Source organism: Tinamus guttatus, unplaced genomic scaffold (genome assembly GCF_059628265.1).
Source record: "Tinamus guttatus ecotype Peru unplaced genomic scaffold, ASM5962826v1 Tinamus_guttatus_pri_ptg000060l, whole genome shotgun sequence".
In the NCBI taxonomy this organism is placed as follows: domain Eukaryota; kingdom Metazoa; phylum Chordata; class Aves; order Tinamiformes; family Tinamidae; genus Tinamus; species Tinamus guttatus.
In genome coordinates, this window is record NW_028288594.1 from 7,891,505 (window position 1) to 7,915,044 (window position 23,540).

Consider the following 23,540-nt stretch of genomic DNA (forward strand, 5'->3'; position numbering starts at 1 on the left):
AAGGCCAAAGCCTCTGCACTGCCCCATCTCCATTCACCTTGTAGAGAGAGAAATCCCTGCCTGCTTCAGAACTGGAGCCTGGAGGGTGGGACAATATTGCTAATATTAACAAATGAATCTGCCCTAGGGCGAAACAGGTTTTTCTAGTAAGTTAGTTTGTGCCTATTATTGCAATGTTGCTAACTATTGGTCATGCTCTTTGCCACCAGTACAGTTATTAGGAAAACAATGAAATTTTTGTTGATATAAAATGTGTTTTAAACAGACTCTGTTCCCTTTAATTAGCTCGTGGCTGGGAGGAACTCTGTGAACTACCAGTGAACCCTAGCTGAGAGTTAATGCTTGCAATTTCATGCTTTCTGGTAGGTTCACTGGTGTTTCCTAATGGTGCTTCTGGCCTTGGAGGGGCCGGATAATCCCTACACTGAGAAGTTCATGGCCACAATGAGCAGAGGGAAGAGTTCAGTGAGCTGGGGTGGAAGCGCTGAAGGGGAGCAGCTGAGAGAGCAAATAAAGGAGACCACAAATATGCTACTAAATAGTCTGCTCTCATGTGCCTGTTCTGACTGGGATAAGGGGCATGCTGTGCCTGACATGTCTTGTTCAAGTGGCAATGCCATGTCACAGGGAAATTTTGCTGATGCAGCTGTGAAGCTTGCAAGTTGTGTAGCATGAGCCTCCCAGTTTGCAAAATGGAGCCTGGATTGGCCCTTTATTATCTTTCTGGTCTGGCAAAGAATTTTATGGGACCGATATATCTCATGACACTTGGGTAAGGCTGGCCATCAGACACAGGCATGTTTTTTGAGACATTTCCTAGAAATTGAGAAGCTTCCTGAGCTTGTATGCAGGAGGGACAAAGGCCATAAGAAGGTGTAATAAGGTTCTCCTGACTTTAACTGATTTGTAGCCATGAAAAGACCAGAATTAGTCTGACTTGACAGCTTGCTAGGTGTCATAGAGATGCTAAAGGGCAGACAAGAAGCCCTGGATTTTCTTCTTACTGATTCCTCTTACTTTGCCTCTCCAAGTCCATGTCTAATCTGCTTCCATTTTAAATTCTTACCAAGCCCTGTATGTATGCCCAGTACATAACTTCATGATAATCTTGATTGAGGCATCAGGGAGCTATCAGAATGAAAATAAGTAGGCTGAGTGATTGGAAATTTTCTGGAGGACAAGATGACAGGGTGAATCTCATACACAGGAATTTTTACTTTGCATCTCATAATCCTGGGAAACCCAGGACTTTCAATTAGGGCAGATGTGCTCTGCATTTTCACACATCAATCTTTCATTGGCCTTGCATCAATCATTAACTGGCTTGTGCAAATAACTTCTCCCAAACAATCTTCTCTCGTTGGAAAGAGCCACTGTCACCTGCAGCTCTGTTTGAATATTTCATTGTTGCCAGATGATGTTTCTTTGTTGAGGCTTTTTGTGTATCTCCTGGATGACATGGCAGGATAGTCCCTGTGCTCCCTGGCCTAATGAGGCTGTAAACCCAAACACTGTCTGGAGCAGTGCCCTAGAAAAACTTTCTGTAGTCGATGAAAGGTGGAATGGGAGAAAATAAGTTATTTGCTACTATGCTAGTTTTAGCATAGTCCAGAATCTTGCTGGTGTCAGTAGTGTTGGCAGCAAAGCCATGGTCATCCTCAGCTGGTGGCTCTTCAGGAGAAGCTACTGGGAGCCTTTGTAAGCCATGATATGCCATGGCCATGCGAGCAGTGAACTGCCACTTGGACCTGCTGCCTCATGCTGGTTGTTAATACAGGGATCTGGATGCTGCACCGTGTAGTGCACTGTGGACAGAACGACTTATCCCACAATACTGAAGGCTTGACTTCTTGCCTAGCTGGTTAAGGACATTTTACAGCTGTCACACTGGTGTGATATCAGTTTGCACAGCTGAAGCACGAAGAGATGGGCCTTTAGTCTTCTGTAGCATAATCCATCCTCAGCAGGCAGGTTGGAGATAGATCTGAAGGCCTAGCAACCTAATGCTCTAAACAATCCAGCATGAGCTTAGGGAATTCTCTATATAAAGAATACATATATATATATATATATAAAATATATAATTTTCCATGGCCTTCACTGAAGAACAACATCTTGACACTTTTAAGTCAGGTGTCTGCACAAGGCCTTTTTATCTACCTGAACTTGAGTGGAGAGAAGTTTTGCTAGTGGAGGAATTATTTGTTTTATAAATCAGTCCAACATGATGGCAATGGATAAGCTATTCAGCAGCAATTGTACACATTCAGTATTTGTTTTGGCTATGTGTACATTCAGGAAGGTGTTAATCCACAGGTGACAAACAAATGATTTGCTCTATGGAGGCCCTGTGCAAGCTCTTTGAGCATAGCTTCAGAGAGGCCAAGTTTGCCTGAGACTAGGTGAAAACAGGTAAAAAGGGATTATCTGGCGTGAAGGCTGATAGCAATTGCTAGCTACCTAATGCCTGCTGAATATAGCTTCTACCCACTTCTCAGTGGAAGGATCCAAGATATTCAGAAGTTTAAGTTCACCAGTAAATTCTTTATCTTAATCAAAGCTTGCTAATTTTGAGAAATAGTCTCTGGAGAAAGTGTGTTAACTTTACCTTGGACTTTAAATGCATCAGTAAATTAGAAATACAAATAAACCTATTCCTATGCTCTTGTGGTCTGATCCACTTAGGTTTATGCTGAGCTTTGTCTAACCTTCTGTGTGTGCATGCTCCAATTTCTTCAGTCCTCTTTTGCAGTAGAAAAGGCTGTGAAACCAGTTGTTAAAATGTAGCTCAGTTTATGGTACATAAAAGGGCTTGGGGAAACCATTTGGTATGGGAAGTGTGGAATAAATATAGGCAGCATATTTTTCTTAGCTTTAAAATTATACTATTAAGCTGACAAAGCCACTGAATATGTAACTTGGCTTACCAAAGCCTTGTCTACCAAAGGCACTTAAGCAGATGCTTGAAACTAAGCAAGTGATTGTGATTTACTCCTGTCTTGCACAGTTCTTTAGCATAGGTGTAAGTATCACTGAAGTGGGGGTGGATGTACTGGAGGTGGGTGGTCTTACTCTGCCTCTTTGGATATCCATTTCTATTTCTGAAGAAAAAAAAAAAAAGTATGTTACAAGAGGCAGTGGCATCTCAAATTCTGCCCCTATTAAATAAGTTAAAAAATCATGAATCCTAAAGCATTGCCATGATACTACTTTCCCTTTACAATTAATCCAAATTTTGATATGTCTTTCTATAGGATTAATATCTTAACAGCAAGGTAATAGGTAGTATGACATTTAATCTCTTTGATTAAATTCTGTACTAAAAATGTCCCATAAATAAAAGAAACAATTGAGGCAATCATAAATCATCTTCATTGTTGTCAAGTGAGAGATTTAGTGGTTAGAGAGGGTAAAACCTCATGAGCCAATTAAAAGCTCTAAGTTTTTTCCACAGACTTAAAAGAGACTCTGGCCTGCAGCAGGTCTCCTCATGTTACTTTCATTTTATCAGCTAATTTTTGTGGATTTGCACTCATCTCTTTTTCTAGGAGAAATGACTGGATCCCCATAGGAATCTCTTATGTTTACTTTAGATTTTATTTATATGTGCTCTGTATGGACTCAGCACTGCGTGTGTTGGAGAAGAATGTATTTGGGTGTTAATAGTCAGGAGCAGCATGCTTTGTCATTGACTTCCACTGACCTGAGTCAAGTCACAGAAGGCTAAGCTCTCAAAAGCTCAGTATCAACTATTGGAGCCAGCTCAAAATGCCTCAGCTACAAAGAGCTGAATTAATATGGCTTGGATTCAGTTCGGTGGGCTGCACCTTTGAGCATTTGCCCAAAAGCACCACAAAGGAGGTATGTATCAAAGAGCTCTTCTAAAAATCTGCCTGCAGAAGTAGGTCTCAGACATCTTAAGGCTGCACTGTGCTTCATTTCTCCTTGTGCAAAAGAGGGTACCCAAACAGAAATGTTTCATTTTGCACAGTAGGGCACTCCATTCAATTACAAAATCCTATTTACCTCTGATACAGGTAGAGCTTTTTCAGCTGTCACAGGTGCAGAACTTTAGGTAGCCAAGTAATGGGAGAGGAGTGATGTGGACATGATTCAAGTTGCTAGAGGCTTCAGGAGCGCTCAGCACTTTCTTGCATCCTGAAATCCGTATTGTCCATTTGTAACTCTTGACACTAAACTGTCATTGCCAGGACATGTATCTAAGTTCACAGGCTGTGACGTTGAGCTCTCCTGCACTGTGGCTTAGTTGCATAGCCCCAAGGTTAGGGATGGACAGAGAGCTCCTGTGCTGTCCAATAGACTTTGCTAGTAAACCTCAAGAGCCATTTCATGAAATTAAGGACTAAAATGAAAGGTCTTCTGTAGAGATGTATTGTTCATATAAAAGATAGCCAGCAGTGAAGTTCCCCATGGTATAGTTCATAGGATCTTGTAAGAGTTTAGAGAGATTAAGTTCGTAGAAATTCTTTGAAGCATCTACACAACCCACACTGTGGTTTTGCTGAGCAGTTCACATGTTGAAATCCTGCAATTCCGTGTTCATTATATTAAAAATTGTGTTTAAGTATCTGTGAAAGTGACACATAGGGCTTGGAGGCCCAAGGTTTTGGACTAGGGAAGTGTGTGAGGCACCTTATGGGTGCCACAGGTGCTTTGCAAGGAGCTACCCTCGGACCTGGTCTTGCAGTAGGCTTTTGCCTGACCTTGAATTTTTTTCTTTACTAATTACAGGAACAGTCTACAGACACCTTTTTCTAGATCATGGCAGGCCTGTTCTAGGGAAGATTCATAGAAGGTGAAAGCTTGCCAGCAGACCCTGGTAAATCTGTCAGATGTTGGTTCACATTTAAAAACAATTTAGCCTGTTTTCCTGACATCAGTTGTTAAACCTGGTCTGGTCTTACCAGTTCCTTTCAGTGACCTCCAACATTTTGCGTTTAGAAAAGCTGTAAAAGGAGAATGATAGGGCATGAGCCCAGAGGCCTGCAGAGGGAGATACCAAGTCATGGAGCCAGGCAGGGCCTTCAGACAGCTCGAGGACAAGAACCAACCGGGCCTGCTGTGCTTCTCTGAAACTGAAGAACCTCATTATATCATAGGATGTTCATGTTCTAGTGGTGTCTTTACTCTGGCTATTAGCCAAAGTTCACAAACAAGAGTACAGAGTTTGGCCAAAATCCCCTCTTGAGAAATCAACCACCAGTATCCCCTTCTACTACCACAGGTGCTTTGCAGAGCTCTTTGTAGACAGAGTTCCTCAAAACCATTAATATTTCTGGGTAATTTGTGAAACTTGCCAAGACAGAAAAAGGTCCCAAACTTTAGTAGACTTATTCTCAAACTCTTTTTTTCATCAATTAACACTTTTTACCACTTTATCCCTGAAGTCAAAATTTAGAATTTTTCTTATGGGAAACTTAAAAGTTGGGGCAAAATATTCTGATCCTGACTATTAACCAAAAAAAAAAAAATTCATTAAAACTTATTTCTGCTCAAAAGACCATTTTCCATAGGGGAAAAGTTTCAGCACAAAACTATCAGACCTTCCTTGTTATTCAGGCTGATTGTGCTTTAGGCAACAGTTAATAAGGGTAGGGGGAATGGATGGGTATCACGATGATTTTAGATGTCTGTGACATGACCTGAAGAAGATTATTAATTTGCATTCTCTATTCAAAGATAACTTATGCACAAAGAAAGAAGCAGCTTAATACCTGAGGTGAACTGGCCAGTGTTCCCATAGCACAGAGATGGAGTATGTCTGGGGTATGCAGAAGAAAGGAAATAGTTTCTTTAATAACAGGCAGTCAGTTCAGTCATCTTTGAAGCCAAGGGTTTCAATAGGTTGTGATTTATGGTGTAGGAAAAGTACCTACATGTCTGACTGCTTTAAAACTTTAGAAGGCAATAGTTTAGAGTGGATGAACCAGCATGGATTGAGCAGGAGCAAGAAGGGAATTATTTAAATCTTGATTTTATTTTGCATTTATCTGTTCTATTTCCTTTTCCCGGATAGTTGACAGCTGGGCTGTTTTGCACCTAAATGTAGTCCATATAGCAAATACAGCGTGCCTCTTATGTTACCTGCTTTCACTCTGTTAATGTACCTTCTAAATTCATAAATATTCTAGTTTTATGCCTATATGCACTTTCTATCGAGCCTGGTGCCTGTAAGATGCCTAGAACTTCAATATTTGCTACCATCACTGGCAAATAAAAATACTCAGCTTCATTTAGGCCTAAGCTGCTACTCTTAAGGTTTTGATCATTTAGTTTTTCATGCCAGGAAGCTGCTGTAGCCACCAGGATCATCACTAAGGTCCCTTTGTAGAGGAGGGTTAGTGTTTTAGGCTGTAGACTCTTTGGTATTGGTCTGTATTAGTATTTAAAGCTTATTGGCGATTACTCTTGGCTAGAATTGGTCTGCACATTTGCTTTTTTTTTTTGTGCTTAAATTTAGTAGTAGTAGATTAAGTAAATGAAGTGCAAAACAGAAGTCAGAATAGGGACTCTTGGTAGTGCTGATGGTGATGGGTAAAAACTCCAGATGCTGTGCAACATGTTAACCAACATCGGAGCAGACCTGCAAATTCAAAAAAGAGATTGTGCTAGAAAGAAAAAGGGTCTCCTGGATACATGTCAGCTGGTCAGGATGCGGGGGATGCGAGCATCCTAGGATTGACTTTTTCAGTGTAGGCAGCCTTGGACAAAAATGATATTTCTGCATGTACTTGCAAATACCCTGAAGCAGTAGATTCCAGTTGCAGCCAGAGCTTTTTAGGCTTGATAAATATGGATAACGCTTAATGTTTATCTGCCAAGTTTAGAACTGCTGTGCAGGAATTCTGTTCAGAATTACAGAATTTAGGTGCAGGAGGTGTTTGCCTGCCTAGCTGCTAAGCAAGCAGAAGCAACAGCGGTGACTTCCCCAACCATTCGCACCTTCGCAATGTAGTTTGAGGTTCCAGTGCTCCAGGTCCTGTTGTTGCATAGGCTTTTAAAGCTATCAGATTCCTGTGATTAATAGGTTTGAGTAAATCTTCTCCCCTTCTGAGGATCCTATGAACAAAAAAAGCAGGGGGAAGTAGGTAGAATAAATTATTTACTCTGAATTATTTACCCAACTCCCCTTGCTTGTTCTCACTTACTTCCTTTTTACATCAAGTAGATCAATCATCTTTTCTTCCCTTAAAAGATATTTCAAATGTTCTTTTAATCACTTTGCGAATATCAAATGCCATTAGAGTTTACCATCATTCTGCTGCTTGGCAAGACACCAGATAGTACTGTATACATTGAAGCAAATACATCTCATTAGCTTTGTTAACTTCATTAATCACAGTCAATAACATTAATGATACCTACTTTAGCATCCCTATGGATAAGAGTAATTCAGCCCATTCTTATTGTTATTTTTTGTGGAATTACAGTACTCTGAAAATGCATCCCCCAGCACTATCAAATTTCATGCGAGGTCAACATTTTCCATGAATTTTTGAAACAAGTTAAATGGAGAAAGGATTTTAGAAGATTCTGAATTAGATCTAAAGGTTTAAGAAGTGAAAAGGACTAAAAACTGAAAGGAAAATGAATCAGAATTAAATATATATTTTTGCTTCAGTTTCTTTCCTCCACCCTCTGCCTCACAGGATGGTGTTGTGGTCCCAAGTCCAAATCCCACACAGAAATGTGATTACGTTTAATCACTGCAGAGTCAATTCAAACTAGCGGTGCCTAATTTGAGATTCTAGGAACCTTCCGATGTGGCTGGCTTCCAAATCATGTGGACTTCACTGTTTTCAAGGCAAGGTTGCCTTGTTCCAAGTTTATGGATTGGAATTTCCACATTTTGAGGGGGGGAGGGTGGGAGGATGCTGCTGCACGTGTATGTTAGCTTAAAGTTAGACTGCACAACGATAGTTTTAGCTGATGCTGTAATGTGTAGGCCTAATGTCATAGTGGATTTTGTGTATGGAGTAACAGAAAGGTGAAGAAATTCATTTTTATTAGAGTTTTGTCCCTCTTGATAAAAGATTGATTAAAAGTTTTTAGCTATATAATGTTTCTAATTACCCTTCTTACATACTTTTCACATTTTCTTGTCACTTTAAAGTTTAAAGTAGTATCTTTAATGTTACAGTAATACTTTTCTAGATATGTGCCAGTGTTTTCTGGCAAGGCTTAGAACTGGTATCTAAAATACCTTGAAAAAGACAAGTCTTCAAAAAAATCATTGCAGCTTAAAGCAGGAACAACCAATACATGAGTGTGAGTTCTGCAGCTAGATCTGATAGGTATCTATTCACGTAGGTTTATACCTATTCACATTAATATACACAAGCCGCCTGTCTGAGGAACCTAAATCTTCCCCAAGTGAGTCAGTGTTGTCTTAGTTCTTCTCACTCCTACAGCATAGAAACAGATCAGTTGCTCGTTTCAAAAGAGCTGATTTTAGATAAACTTAGTTCTTGCATTTCAGCCCACAGTTGTATAATGCTTGGTATTACATGTCTGTGTTGATCTTCAGGTTGTTGAGTCTGATTTTTTTCTTTGATAACAAAAACCTGAGGCATCTCCAATGCCACATTCCCTCTGTCAGGCAGCCTTAAAACATTTCCCTAGTTTGGATGTTTTTCAAACTAAGATGTTTCTGTTTTCAGATGTTTTCAGATTCAGAGGAAAAAGGAGGAAAAAGTACAAGAAAGATGCTTTGGAGCTCTGAGTGCTAATTTAGCTGCACCTTTATTTCCAGGTCCCTTTAAAGCGCTCTGTGGCCAACTTCCAGTGACTAACGCTTAGTATTAGTTTAATGGGTCATAGCCACTGATTGGATCATAAATACAGAAATCCAATACTGGAGCTTAAAAAAAAAAAAAAAAAAAAAGCTATTCCAGAGCAAACTAAAACTGAGCACAGCAATACAAAATAGCATGAATTTCTTGACTTTTCCTTTACACAGCCTTTTTCTGATCTTGCCGCATTTCCTTTAAAATAAAGTGTTCCTCCCCCCCCACCCCCATCTCAACATAGATGCTAAAATGCAGGCAAATTTTTTTTTCTGGAGGGCAGAGGAAGAGTCCAGAGGTGAAAGACTATCAGTGAAAGTCACTGGGAAGGCCTGGAATTATGTTATAAAATCACAGGGAGCTCATTAGTTTTGCCAGGTACGAGTGCTATTTCTGTTCTGCAGCAGCCTGGTACATCAGCCTGAATTTCTAAGAGACAAAGCTATAAATGAGAGCAACTTGGTTTTTGCAGAGCTTTATGGGAGTCTTAGAGGGGTAGCTAAGAAGCTATTTACATTGACCTTTACAGCACTGGCCTGAGGCTCAAAAAAGCATCGTTCATTCCTAGCCAGTAAAACTGTGCCGCAATAACTTGTGAGGTACCAGCACGAGGGGGGACTAAGCTGCTACTTGCAGTGATGCACTGAAGGGTTTCCAGCACTGACAGTACCGTGGCAAGAGAAGCACGTGCCAGACTGGATCAACAGTTTGCCAGGGAGAGGAGCGAGCGCAGAACGAAGGGGTTGCCATCCTCTCCTGGAAGCTCAAACATCCAGCAGAGATAAAGGTTACTGCTGGTGAGACTAGTCTAATTTACTAGGAAGGGAGCATGCAGGGGCCCAGCTCTTCAATATGGAGAGTGGTAATAGAGAAGCATGCTGAGTACAGGCACAGGCTTCAAGATTAGCAGCAACAACTGAGCTGACTTCCCTGCTGTCACAACATCATTTGCAGAAATTGCATTTTGTTCCAACCTGAGCTCCCACTAATTCTGTGGAGATGTGGAAGAAGGACAATCCACCTTGAAAAATGATGCACCTGGTATACAGATGCCCTCACCTTGTTGCTGCAGGAACACAGCACTGGTCTCTCTCGTGCTTTGATCCTGCATCAGGACAAACAGCGCTGCCTTCTTTCAGGGGCTAGGAGGGATTCTGAAACCACAAGGTTTTATGCAGGTAGTCAAAACTGACCTCAACCTCTTGTGCCTACACAACCAGACTCAAAAGCTCCAGAAACCATTGATTGTTGACTCTCTCAGTTCTACTCCCTTCTGGAAGCTGCATCCTTCACAAAAAATCAAAGTATGAAGGCAGAGGAGAATTTCCATGAAGTTCTGGAAGTTCAAAAATGGCTTTGTGAACTAGATGGAACAAACCATCCCACATTTTTTTTTTAATATTAAAATATTTTCCCTTGATGATCTTCAAAAACTCAGAGCTTGCTAAAAATTAATGCAGATTTTATCTGTGAGTAGTTTGGGAAATTCAAGATGATTTTGATCTCAGTGTTGGGGAAGCAGCATAAATCACAGTTCTAATATCGTTCCCTTATGCTCAAAAGTAAATCTGGTTGGTGACAGATGCCCTCTGCCTTAGCTCTCCATGATGTAAAGAAATGGGTTTCTTGGATAAGATAGTGTCAGGCCAGCAACATCTCAGTGTATCTTTTAATTATATGGTTTGAAATACTCTAAGCTTTACTGAACTGGTTGTTGTGAGTGGGATGGAGAGGGCATATCTGGCTGTTGTAGCTGGGTCATGTTCTTCTAGTTATGTGCTTGGCACAGGACAGAGCTTCGTGTAGCTGAAGGTGAATTTGCCAAGTATTGGGAATCCAGAGATCTGAAAGGATACCATGAAAGTTCACTTATGTAATGAATAGTCATGTGGGTTTTTACAGATTTGTTCTATATCTGCAAAGGGCTAAAGATATAATAGTATGGAAATTAATGTGTGTTTTCTCTGTGTTTTCTCTTTCTGTGTTTAAGATGGAAGGGGATCTCCTTTAGAGCAGTAATTGTCACTGGTCACAGGGGTTGTTTGGAAGGAGTGTTGATGATGTCTATATCCAGATATGTCCTGATCAGTCTGGAGAGAAAATCCATAACCTTCTCCTTCAACATTGGAAAATGGTACATAAACTTGCCAAAAAATTTTGTTTCCCTGGGGTAGTGAGGGAAATCTGAGTTAATGATAGAAAGAAAGCAAGGCTGCCTCAGAGAAATGAATCTGGAGGGGAAGGTGGTTTTTTTTTTTTTTTTTTTTTTTTTTCATCTTGGTGGTATCTCCCAAACCGATCTGCTGAATTACTGCACCTTGGTAGAAGAAGACCTGCCTCTCACTGGAGTTGAAGGCTGGCAGGGAGAAACTTTCTGGTTGATCCATGAAAAGTAATAGCATTTAAAGACATTTTGTATCCTGACTCGCACATGTTGCTAATTATTTTTTGAGTATTAAAGAACCACCTTTTTTTTTTCCCCATAACAGCACACCTCTCCTCCCTTTGCCACCTTGTCTCTCTGCCTATAAATAGATTGATAGGGCTGATATGCTTGACTGTCCAAGTGCCAACAGTCAGTCAGACATCCCTGCTTTAATCACTAAACAGCACTCATTTGGTTAGCAAATTTTCTCTCTGGTAATAGCTCATAGGGAGGGATGAATTCTGGCTCTAAAGACTTATCCATTTTAAACAGGGGACAAGATTTCCCTCCAAAAAAGGCCACTTCTGATTTCAAACATACATTTAAACATCCTGAACACCCCTATTGACGGTACGTCCGATGTGTGCTATGCTACTATACCATACATATTTATAGATACTATATGTACATTATGCTCCCCCTCACACAGGCTTAAGCGCATTCTTGCTTTTTCCGTTTGGGAGATGAGGTTTCTCTCAGTTTCTCCATTAGCTCTGCTCTCTCAGCAGCCTGATAAGCTTTGGGAACGCAAGGCAGGCGGGAGGCAGTTTTCGGTGCTCTCGCGGCTCCGGGGAGGTGGCATCTGCACTCACTTGTGTCTCGCGCCATCTCGCGGCGCTGCGGCTGCAGTGCTGCCCGCGGCGTCCCGGGGCCTGCCCAGGCCCGTGGCTGTGAAACGGGGCTGATAAGGATGTCCTGTACACTGGCGTTCACCCCAGAACTAAGGCGGCCTGCAGAGTGTCCCCAGGGCCACAATTTTAAAAGCTCTTGAAGAGGAATTAGCAAATTGCCAAGGAAGAAGCTGGTGGGGTTTTTAGAAAGAAAGGCTTGCACCCTTTCTCCACTCCCAAAGGGCAGAAGAAACTCCAAACAGGCCAGTTTCAGCTTTGTTGCAAAGAGCAGATGTTCCATGTGGAGGGAGATATAAGGAACCATTTTTTTTCTGAAATATCCATTACCATATCAATAAGCAGCCACTATCTAGTGCATTGGCAGTTTGGGGGATGTAAGGTGATATTTTTCCAAGCTGTTTCATAATCTCTTTCTTGTCTCAAGTTCTGTAAAACTTTATTAAGAGCTTCTGACTAAGTAAATAATATTATTATTAGTGAGATTAATGATTGTAGGAAATATGTGTCTAATAGCATTTTAATGTCTTTTTCAAGTTGTGTTATGCTTTTCCCAAAGTGTCCACAAGGGAATAAGCTGGTCCATAAGTTTTACCTTGAATCCTTTATATTGGTTTCCCAGAGAAGCAAATTTTGTAGGGCCATAAGTATCTCTAACATTCTCTCTTACTGCTTGAGTTTGACAGAGGATAGACACTTCAAAGTCGCCAAATTCCTATACATTTTACAAAAATGGGAAAAGATGAGAGGAATTTGATTAATGTTGTTACTAGAATGAAAAGCGGAGCATAAACTTACCCTTGATTAGATATCAAAGTATGTGCTTGGAGGGTAGCTGGAAAATGTAAGTCCATTGAATTGTCATCTGCTTTTGATGTACTACTTGCAAAATGACATAGAGTCTTTCACAGGGACATGAAGGGACAGAAAGTGAACATTACAGGAGGCTCTTGCATTGCTATAATTTCCAAACTTGGGTCATGCATATAGGGTCACAGCATGCTGAAATATTAACAATTTATTCAGTAAAATTGTTTCAGGTGAAACCCATGTTCCTAATGGAGAATAGCCTACTGAGGGAGTTACCAGTGGAGCCAACAACAAATTTTTAGAATAAGCTGTTATCACCTATTTAGAGAAATTAGCAAAGAATATATCCAAGCAGAGAATGTGAACAACCCTAAAATCAGAAATGGAGGCAGTAGATACCAGAAAACATGGATAATTGTGATTAGTCAAAATTTGAATATTAATTAAAATTTTAGTTTTGTGAGTTGTGATATAGCAGGATAAACTTTATGATATTGTGCGCAAGCCAAAATAGATGATTCCTGCGTATTCAGACCCATTCCTCCTGGTTCATTTCACCTCCTCTTCCTAGACTAACAGTCTTCAGAGTCTTTCTTAATCTTCATTCTCTGACAATTTATTTTTCCAGAGAGGGGCTGGGATTATCATGCCAATTAGCAGTTCTTAGCATCTTATTTCTTTCCACTTCCAATTTTGTTTTGCCTTCTCAATTTCATCTGTCTTTGACTCCCTTAAACAAGGTGGTTTAGCCTGAATTTTTTTTTCTTATTATTGATACTATTGCTCATTAGATGAATCTCTGCTTAAAATTCATCTTTTCCTTTCTCACCTCTTGGAGCCTGAGAAGCAGGCTCCTCTGCTGTGTGCTTGCTAGCTGCTGAAGGTCACCTTCTCAAAAACCTATTTCCTTCCCCTAAAACCAAAAGACGGGTGGACTATCCAGTCTTCCCAGTATATGGTTTGTTGCCTTGGGTTGGGGAGGAGTGTTTGGTTTTTACTAATGAGCTTTATAAATGCTCGCTGGAGTCCAGTGTGTTTTGTTTGAAGCGAGTGTGCCAATGTGTCTCAATAAAGCAGATGTGCTCTGGAAATTAGAGTGTTTCTACCCGGCTGGGTTGAGAAAGGAAACTTCTATCCAGGCTCAAAAGATCTCTGACTTTAAAAGAGATTTTCATGAAGAGGAGCACAAACACCATTAAAAGCGGTAATTTTTGCTCTTAAGAAATTATGCATATTTAGCAGGATGTCTTTGAACTCGTGCCACCTAAGTAGAAAACCAAACAGCTTTTTGGAGAATGTGAGGGTTATTTTACACAAGAATTTAATTTGTTTAAATGGAAATGAATATGGATGAGGACATTTGAATTGTTTCAGTGAGTTTGTCAGTCACAATTGCCAAGCAGGGGCTAATCTTAGTGATTAGTAAGGATAGTGATAAAAATGGCCAATATGCCTCCTCACTGGCACCTTATCACTCTTAAAGGACCAGATGTCAAAGCCATATGCTAATATTGAACATAGAACAATCCTCTGGTTTATGCTCAAAATGCACTATCAGCACGATTGAGCAGTGAGGAACATCAGTCCTGGAAGACAAGAACGTTTTTTAGGCAAAAGGAGCCTTTTTTTTTTACAGAGGCTGGTAGAATAGGAACTAGGGGTTCTGATTCTGCTCCAGTTTCTGCTGATGATTCCTGGGATCTTGTGATGATGATAAGGGAAGGGTAGATATATATCTCTCCTAAACTGAATTTTTTACTTTTACTCTTACCTTTAGACTAGGATTTTTTATATATATATATAGCACCAGCACCTTGTGGTTCTGCCTTGTTACCACGGATGCAGCAATAAAATTACTAAATCAGAATATAAAGGAAAAGTACAGATCCTGTGTGATTCTGGTATTAAAAGTGCATTAAAAAAATAAAAAAAACCTACAGATATGAATGACTGTATAAGCATCCTGGGTTTATGAAGGATTTCAGTCCTTTACATCGTAGTAAAATGAGTTTTCAATACAGAATAAACAGTCAAAACAAAACAGTCAAAACAAAAAACTCTGCAGGCAGATATCTTCAAAGACAGGACAAATGATAGCCCGGTCAAAGTAATTGTTTTCTGTGTTCATTTTCAGCGCCACCCAAATGTTCTTGTGCTTCACTGAGAAGAGGCTCCCCTTAAACTTGGTAGTGCTGTGTGGGATCTGACACACCTGAGTGCAAGTTTGCTGCCACTTGTCCTGCTGTCACTGTGGGATGGATTTCTACTTTCTTTGTCTCTGTGCAGCACCTCTTGAAAAGTTTTTGGATCTGACTGTGGCTGCTCCTTGCATGACAGGTTGCATGTCATTTGTTCCTGTACTGCGGGTAGTCTTGCTTATGGAAGACAACATAGTTTTATTTTCTTTCCCCCCGCCTCAAATCAGGTTAAAGCATGCATTTTCACAAGTATTATCTTTAAGTCTTTCTGCTTAGTTTGAAAAATATATCTCAGTGAGAATACTGGGCTATTGAAGTAGGACTTGAGTTGATACTGTAACATAAAGCTGCTAATGCATGTTATGTCTTCTGTAATGTCAGGTCTGGAAACCGAATATTAACACCAGTTTACCTCGAGGCAATTTCTTCCTTATGCTGCAAACTGACAATAGTCTCTTGAATTCTCCTACTTGTTTCTTTTAACCTAGCACTAGAATATATTATTTGAAAACAAGCCAATGATCTTACTGTGCACAGCTACTGCCTCTCAAAAGAGCTCAGGGGCTCTCTGCTGTGTGAGTGCTAGCGAGGATGTGCTGGAGGCTTTCGCACACTTTGGTAAGGTGATCAAAACCAGTGACTTCAAAGAGCTGGAGCTCTTCACCCCAGAATGGCCTGGGCCCTCGATGTGGTTTGAAAAGTTGCTTAAAATTTGAGAGTCACGATAGATTTGCCCTTTTAGGCACATAAATATCTGTAAGAATCTTGCTGAAAATCATGAGCAGTTAAGTATCCAAATGGCTGAGGAATTCATTAATTACCCTACTATTAGGTCGGATCAAGCTTTTTGGAGATGTAGGAATACAGGGAGCCATAACTGTGAATAGAGTGGATTACTTCTACAGATATTAATTAATTTCTGCCTTCTAAAAGTCACTTGGATTAGTACTTAACAAAGATGAAGCTTCCCTTTTGTTACAGTGCCATCTATTCTGCAATGCTGGCTGTTTCATAATAGTTGCATTTTCCTTTTTCAGTGTATATCCTTAATAATCCTTGTGATTAAAATATCAAACTAAATATTTCAGAGCAATAGTCACTTATGTTTGGGTTGCTGAATGCAGTCTTGCCAGGTAATGCAAACACTGCAGCTGGCAGCCTCGTAAGCCCTTAGCGTGCAGTTCTCCAAAAGTGCCTGTTACGTCCCAGGCATTGCGCTGGCGAGGACACGTGGGCAAGGCACGACAGGGCCTTCCTGGGTGCTGTTCAGGGCCCGTTTGATAAGATAATGTAGAACGGCCCCAGCATGACTGAGGCTTTGTAGATTTATTTGGAGTGCTGTTTTTATCCTGCATGGGCCCCAGAGCCTTGCTCAAAGCTGTAATAAGGCTGAGTTGTGCTGCTTGGGGCACCCAAAGGAGCTTTTATAAACTGGCTGACATAGCCATAGTGTGGGACAGGGGAACCACAGGTGTTTAATATGAGCTATAAGAGGTAGGATTGGGATATATCTCTGGCTGCTCCAGAGATATCTTGGGCTGTACCAAGCTGTACTGTTCCTGACTGTGAAATGGCACTGAGCAGGTAAAACTGCAAGTGTGCCGGAATGTTGCAAGGTTTGAAATCTGAAGTTGTTCATTGGATATAAAAACGCAGGATTTTCTTGTTGGTTTCCAATAAAAATCAGCAGAGGCAGGGCAGGGCATGGTCTCATGCTCTTCCTTGCGTCCTGCTGACTTTTTACCTTAAGGCCCTATTTTCTGATCTCCGCATTGCTCCTCGCAGGGTCTTTTTGCGAGGCAGCTGTCACCTTGCTCTGCTTTGTTCCCTACCCGAGTCACTGGGGAGAGGCAGATGGGAGCTTTGAGCTGCTTGTGCCTTTTAGATAAACTGCATTGAGGAGCTGATGACTTCTGTAGCCAAGGCTGGCCTCCAGCCAGCCCAGAGGACTAAACGTTTGTTTGCAGCATACGTGACCTGAGTGCTAAGCTGTAAGAAATGACCGGTTCACAGGATGGGCTGCAGCACCGGGAGGGTCGGAGTGTGTCCTCTGGATAAAGCTTTGCAGATGCTCAGCTGAGGGAGCAGCTGAGTGCAAGGGAAGGTGCCTGCGCGCCTGGAAGGGATCTCTGCGCTGTGGAGAGCTGGCTCCTGCCGCTGGCACTCAGAGGTTGCCCTAGGCACAGTCCAGGGAGCCTCAGGGCTGCGCAGCAGTGTAGCCCCCGTAGTCTGCTGGGGATTTGAATCCAGATATCTCAAACCTGAATACTTTCTAATTTTCATTTTTTGTTTTGCTGAAGTTATAACTATTGGCCTCATAGCTCATGTATCTTAGTTGGAATTGCATTTCCTTTTTAAATAGGGAAGCAAGGACAAGATAGTTGATGTACTGGGTCATTTAATTCAATTTTTCCAAAATATAATCAGAGGCAATACTAGTAATACTCCCCCCCTCCCAGGTAGGCTAAAGATAAGTTAGGACTGAACTGCTTATGTTAAAACAGTTCTGGAACTTAGTGCCATGCTCCAGCGCAGTGTAGACTGTCAAGCTGGCCCTTTGGGACCAGCCCCCACTGCCCTCTCAGGAGCAATTCTCCCTGCTTGTTCTGATGAGTGTTTCCAAACTAATTCTTTAACAGGTGAATAGCTGATATAAAACAGCAGATATGGAGTGTAAATAGGTTAACTTTAAAGAAAAAAGAAAAAAAGCCCTAAGGAGACAAATAGCTTTATTAGTGATTTATTCTCAGTCTTGCGAATTCTGAATAAGAATTTATTAAATAGATAACAAGTTTTCCTAACAGATCTGATAAAAAATATAAGACATTTAAACAGGATTTTGGTACTTACCAAAGGAAGAAGGAAATGTGCAAGAAATAAGGTACCAAAAGAAATGTGGCTGAGAGGCACCCACTAGTTAAACTTGGATCAATAAGACCTAACTGCTGCTAAACTGTCCACTACTTGTTGAAAGCAGTTCTGCTGACAGGCTAAATCTCGTAATAGTACTCACTGAGCTCAAGCAAGCTCCAACTTTGACAAGCAGAAAATAAAAGCAAAGTAGTTATTTCATTTGTTGAACTATTTTCTGTGAAATGCTGTATAAAGCTGAAAAGCACTAGAGATGGGAGCCTGGAGCCCTCGCTCCAAGTGATGTAAGGCCCTGTTGCGTGGGTGCCTGGCATCCATCTCCCCCAAATGTACCAATGGAGCAAGAAGGGAAAAACTGAGAGTGACCAGGAAAGCAGCAGAAGAAAACCATGAATTGTGGTGACTGGAAATACAAGTGTCTCTGGAAGATCAGGCATCTACAAGGGAAAGCAGTTACAGAATTGGCCTTTCAGTGGCTTGTCCCAGCACACTGGAGTCAGCACTATCATGCTGAAGTGCTTGGGACCTGTCCCAAGACTGGTAAAGCTGCATCAAGGGTTGGACAATTACACCTAAAAGATGAAGGACAGCAGAGAAGGAACTCATCTGGCCAGGAGCAGTGTGTGCTACCACCAAAGGCCTGTGTTGCAGCTGTAATTTAGAATTGCTAATGACTTTTGGTCTCAATACAGAAAACTCTGAAGCATTTATTCCTGTCTCTCTTGGGGAGCCAGGATTGATTCCAAGCTCTGAGCAGCCTGGAAAACCTTTCCAATCCTCTTGCTGATTGCTGCTCCCCAAATCACTGGAGTGGCCATCTGTCACGTTTAGGTCTATAAATGTCAATATCCAGGATAAAAACGCTCAGGAGAGGGCTGCTAACTCTTCCCAGCTGTATTTTTCACTTAAATGAAAAATGACCTTTCCCTGCAAACTCAGCCTCCCCCGTGTTCCATCCGTGCGGTAGGAGCTGTTGCACGTTTGATCTGCAGACAGCCATGCCTTGGGCTCCCTGCTCTCCTCCTGGCCCCTGTGCCTCTTGGCTCTCCCAGGTGTCTGCACAGCAGAGCTGCCTCTTCGTCTTCCCAAGTTCTTCCCCCTAGTAGGAGATCACAGGGTAAAAAAGAAGCCAAGAGGACAAGTGATTAAATTTTAATGTATACAGCTGCTGCAGGCTGGCTCCAGCTAGGCAGTTTTTACTCTGCCTGTGCTGGGAAGTGCTTGAAGTTGAAGCACATACACATTAGGTGGTGCTAAACTCTAATAAATGCAGGATAAGTGACTATTTGGGCTGTTTCCAGCATACTACTCGTGCTATGTGGCAAAGCAAATCTTAATGCAGCAAGTATGGCACTATGGAGCTAATAACCAATTCAAAGGCTTACCAGTTGTGGCTAAATGTGCCATAAAAGTAATTCTAGATGGGATGATACCTGACCACTTTTTTTTTTTTTTTTTCCTCTAAGTACAACTAGAATTAGTGAATTTAAGAACCTGAATAAAAGGGTTTGGGACTTGCTTACTCTCAGGGCTATCATCACCAGCTCATCAAAGCCTAAAAGCTGGACAACTTGTGTGGCTTTCCAGAGAAGACCATCTCTCTTGGTTGTTTCAGTTATTAACACTGTCACCAGTTACAGCCAGATTTTTGCCTTGTGATCAAGCATCAGTTGGATGATGTTGCTCTAATGCAGGGTAAAGGGATCAGTCCTGAAGATAGTTCCTATAATTTTAAAAGGAGTAAATATGCATGACAGCATTTGTGTACTTTAATCAGTGCAAGGCCAAAAACATAGATTCAGTTTCTAACTGAAAGCTTGGAAAGGATAAAGATGATGGGGTGGGAGCCTTTTTTACTGAATAGGAATATGAATGTGTTTGCGTTGTTAGAGAAATTTACTGTAAAAAAGTTGTCACTGAGGAAAACTTTTAGGAAGCTTAGGAAAACTTTGGAGGGTGTGGGAGATGTTGTCAGGCTTTCTTGACTAGTGAGTACCTGCCTGAACTCTCCTAGTTTGCTGCTGCACTTGAGAGGCAACATAATGGCCAATCTGCAGGAGGGGACTTGCTGGAGATGGTTCTGCTGAGTACAAGGAACCATGCATACTAAGCCTGGTTTTGATGCCCTGTGCACACCTGAACAAGCTGTCTCCAGGCTACATGAAAAGTGGCAGAGAAGTTTAGTTGGAGCACACTGTACTTGTAGTTGCTTATCAGAGGTTGCATAGTGCGTGTTGTTAAAGCATGTACAAATTGCAGAAAGACCTATTTAAGATCTGCTGCATGGGCAAAACTTTGGATTTTGGGGTTCTTCAGCACTCCTCTATCTCTCTGTTTAGAGGACAAATGTGCAATAATAAAACCCTGGTGCTCCATCTACCTGATGGGTAGGTAAGATGGACTCAGGCTTAACAACTCTTCTGAGAAGCCTACAAGAAGATTTCTCATCTTCCCTTCTCTCTCCAAAACACACTGCAAACAAGAGCCAGCTATGCCCAGGCTTCAAAGACCCTTATGTGTTCCTGTCACTGCTTTGTTGCCAATGGAGGACCCTATCAATTCATTTCTGAAGAAAATTCATCCTGAAAGAAGCACTCTGTTGCTGTGAGTTGTCTTAAATCCTTAGTTCCTTTTGAATTAGGGTAAAGCAGCAGGTAGTCACATTTCCATGGAAGATGGGGAAGAAAAGGTTAACCAGCTAATGCAAAACTATTTCCTTTAACTGAAGGAAGGGAGGCACACTGCATTTTTTATAGTTTGAAGAGAAAAGTGCATGCTAAGTGACATTAGTGCAAAGTAAATGTTTCATGAGCTGACCTCCTAATGGACTTCTCTGTGCACAGAGCAGGTCGGCATGGTAGTGACAGTTTGAGTGCCTGGAGGAGCTTGCCATGAAATCTGACAGCTGAAGCAGCTTTCTCAGAATCTGGGGTTTTCCCCCTTTGGACTTGTGTAGTTTTTTCTTTTTTAATAAAAATAAAACTTGGTGTCTTGAGCAGCAGGATGCAGTGCATCTAGCAGATGCTACATTGATGGATACTGGGGATGGTCAATGCAGTGACCAAAAGCTGGTGACAGATCTGGTGACAGCTCTTTCATCTGTGAGCCTGCTTGTCCTGCATTCACGAAGACATGAATAATTGAATAGTCTGTCAGACCATGCTCTTATTTTTAGCAGTTTTGTTGCAAAATGCCCTATGAGCTACTGAGATTTTCCTCTGAAAATTGTCGTTTGCAACCTAATTTTAAAAAGGTTAGCAGAGTTTTCAAACATGATAAAAGCCTTGGGAAAACTGTTTGGGGAGATGGGGAGGAGAATAACTTTTGGTTTGGCATAAGAAATAGTTTGAGATTATTGTTACTCTATCTCAGATTCATGGTAGCAGGACAAGTCAGAGAAAAGCTCTTATCACAGCTAGCGGCAAAAATAGCTGAGGCTGGTAGCAGTCATGGAAAAGGGGAGGGAAGCAGAGAAGCAAAAGGCAATTTATATTTCTATAGAATGTTTGGCAAGTATTAAAAACATCAAACATAATGTTTCAGCTTCCTGGTATCCAATATGAATGTCAGATTATTCAAGACAGTTGAACTATGTCCCTCTAAAAGTCATCTTGTCCTCACCAGTGGATGATAGGGGCTTCTTTCCCCACAGCTTTTGTAGGTCTAAGTCTGCTAACAATCTCCCAGCTGGAAGATGCTGAAAGCGTGCTGATTCTTACTGCTCTTCAGAGACGTAAAAGTTGATGCTATGTCTTATAAGGTCACGCTGAGGAGACTCTCTGGATAAACCGAAATATTGAGCTGGTGAGAGCAGTAAATGAGGGTGAAGAAGTAGGTCTTGCAGCAAGGGCAAACTGGGGTTGCAGGATGTAGGTCACTTCGCAAGGGACAGTGCTTTGACCCATACAGTCCCTTCGAGGACTTGAGCAGCACATTGGTGCAAGCAAGGTGCTACTACTGAACACATGAGTACTTGTGTGACCACTTTGCTGTGTGGCCTGGCCCCGGCAGCTCAGATGACCACCCTGTTCATGCATTGCTTCATCTCCTACAGCCCTGCCTCTGCCAGGAGCTGCCTGGATGCTGTCCCAGGAACGAGGGTGTTATTATGAGACTCTCCACTCAGTGTCCTCACTTGCTTGCTTTTTGAACCAGCTAGTAAAGGGGAGGGCTCTTGATTTTTAACCCTTCTTCCTGAAATAAGTGTTGACTATCCTCTGGCTTTGCATAATAACCTTCTAAGCTATGTGTTCTGATCGATAGGTTCTGGACCTGATGCTTGAAGTCTGTCATACTTGGATGGCATCAGGATTCAACCCACACTTGGTAGACAGTGCAGTCAAAGTTCAGGCCCTCGATTACTGTGGGGTGTATTTATTGTGTCTTAGGGATTGTGGAGTCCGAAAGGCTTTACTTCTGTAGCTGGTAGGAAACAAAAAAAAAAGCTTCAAAGCTGAAGCCTCTTGAAAAGGAAGAAGATTGTATTTCAGTTGATCCTAATTTTACCATTTTTCTTTATTTTGAATGCAAGAAAAACTCTTTTTTTTTTTAGGTCTTATACAAAGGCATCTTGTCTCCATGAAGACCTACAAATAGGAGAAAATCCAGCCCTTCCATGAAGGATGCATTCCAATGAATACTGAGTTTGATTTAAAATATTTTGCCATATTTATTTGAAATTTTTCTAGCTTAAGCCTGCAGCCAGTTGTTCTATTACTGCTATTCTCTGCTACGATAAACCCCAGGGGAATAAAAGTTCCTGCTAATGCGAAATATTTGAAAGCATCAATTCATGAGTTGGACTTTCACCCAGTAATTCCACCAGTAATTTAATAGTGTAATAAGAGGATTACATCTTTCCATTCCTACTTTTGTTCCCCAAACTCAGTGCTCATCAATCCAAAGTCTTCTAATTATTTTCTAGAGCTCCTGACCTTTATCCAGTTGGACATTAGCTTGCACAATTGCACCTGACTGCCTTATAAGTTGGTTTAAATTAAGCTTAAATCTTGCTCCTTTGCTATAATTCTGGACTTTTCTTTGTCAGCCAAATCCTAGGGGGATGGGCTTTTAACTGGATCCTTTGCCTTAGGAAGTGAGAGAATCACGCAGGCCTTGAGGGTGGTTGCAAAGCAGCTGGCGGGGGTGTGTATGTACATGGGATCAGGATGACTGGTGAAAGCAGGAGGCATTACTGCAGCATGCTGAAAGCAGGAGGCATTACTGCAGCATGCGCTTCCATAGTGGCTCCACGTGTCACCTGTGCAGTAAGTGCTGGACACCCTTTCTCTAACCAGGTGCATCTCCGATGCCAGGGCCTGTTGCTCGTGGTACCAGCAGCGCGAGTTACCTCTGCGGCCCGGCTGCTGGTGTACAAATCACCCTGTGTTTCTCAGAAAAGCAAATCCTACCAAGAGAACTGATTCTGTTTGGGTGAGTTGTGCTGAAGGAATATTGCTATTTTAGAAATAACAGTTATTGGTTTTGATTTGATGTGAAATACAATAAAGCGCAGACTGAATTATGTGGGGCTACTATAATTATTTTGAAAGCTCAGCACAGAGAAATTTGTAGCAGCTCATGTGCTCACATCAGGGATCATTTTGATTTTACCCTCATGAGCAGTTGTTCATTCATTTTTGATTGCAGCAATCTTTTAATCAAGAAAACAGTGTGGATATTTTGCTCCAGCTGGTTACAGGGGTTGGGGGAAGCCCTGAAATTAATTTTACAAGCTGAATTTAAAAACTGAGTCTCTTGGAACAAGCAGAGATGCTTGCAAAGGAGAAGGAAGGGGATT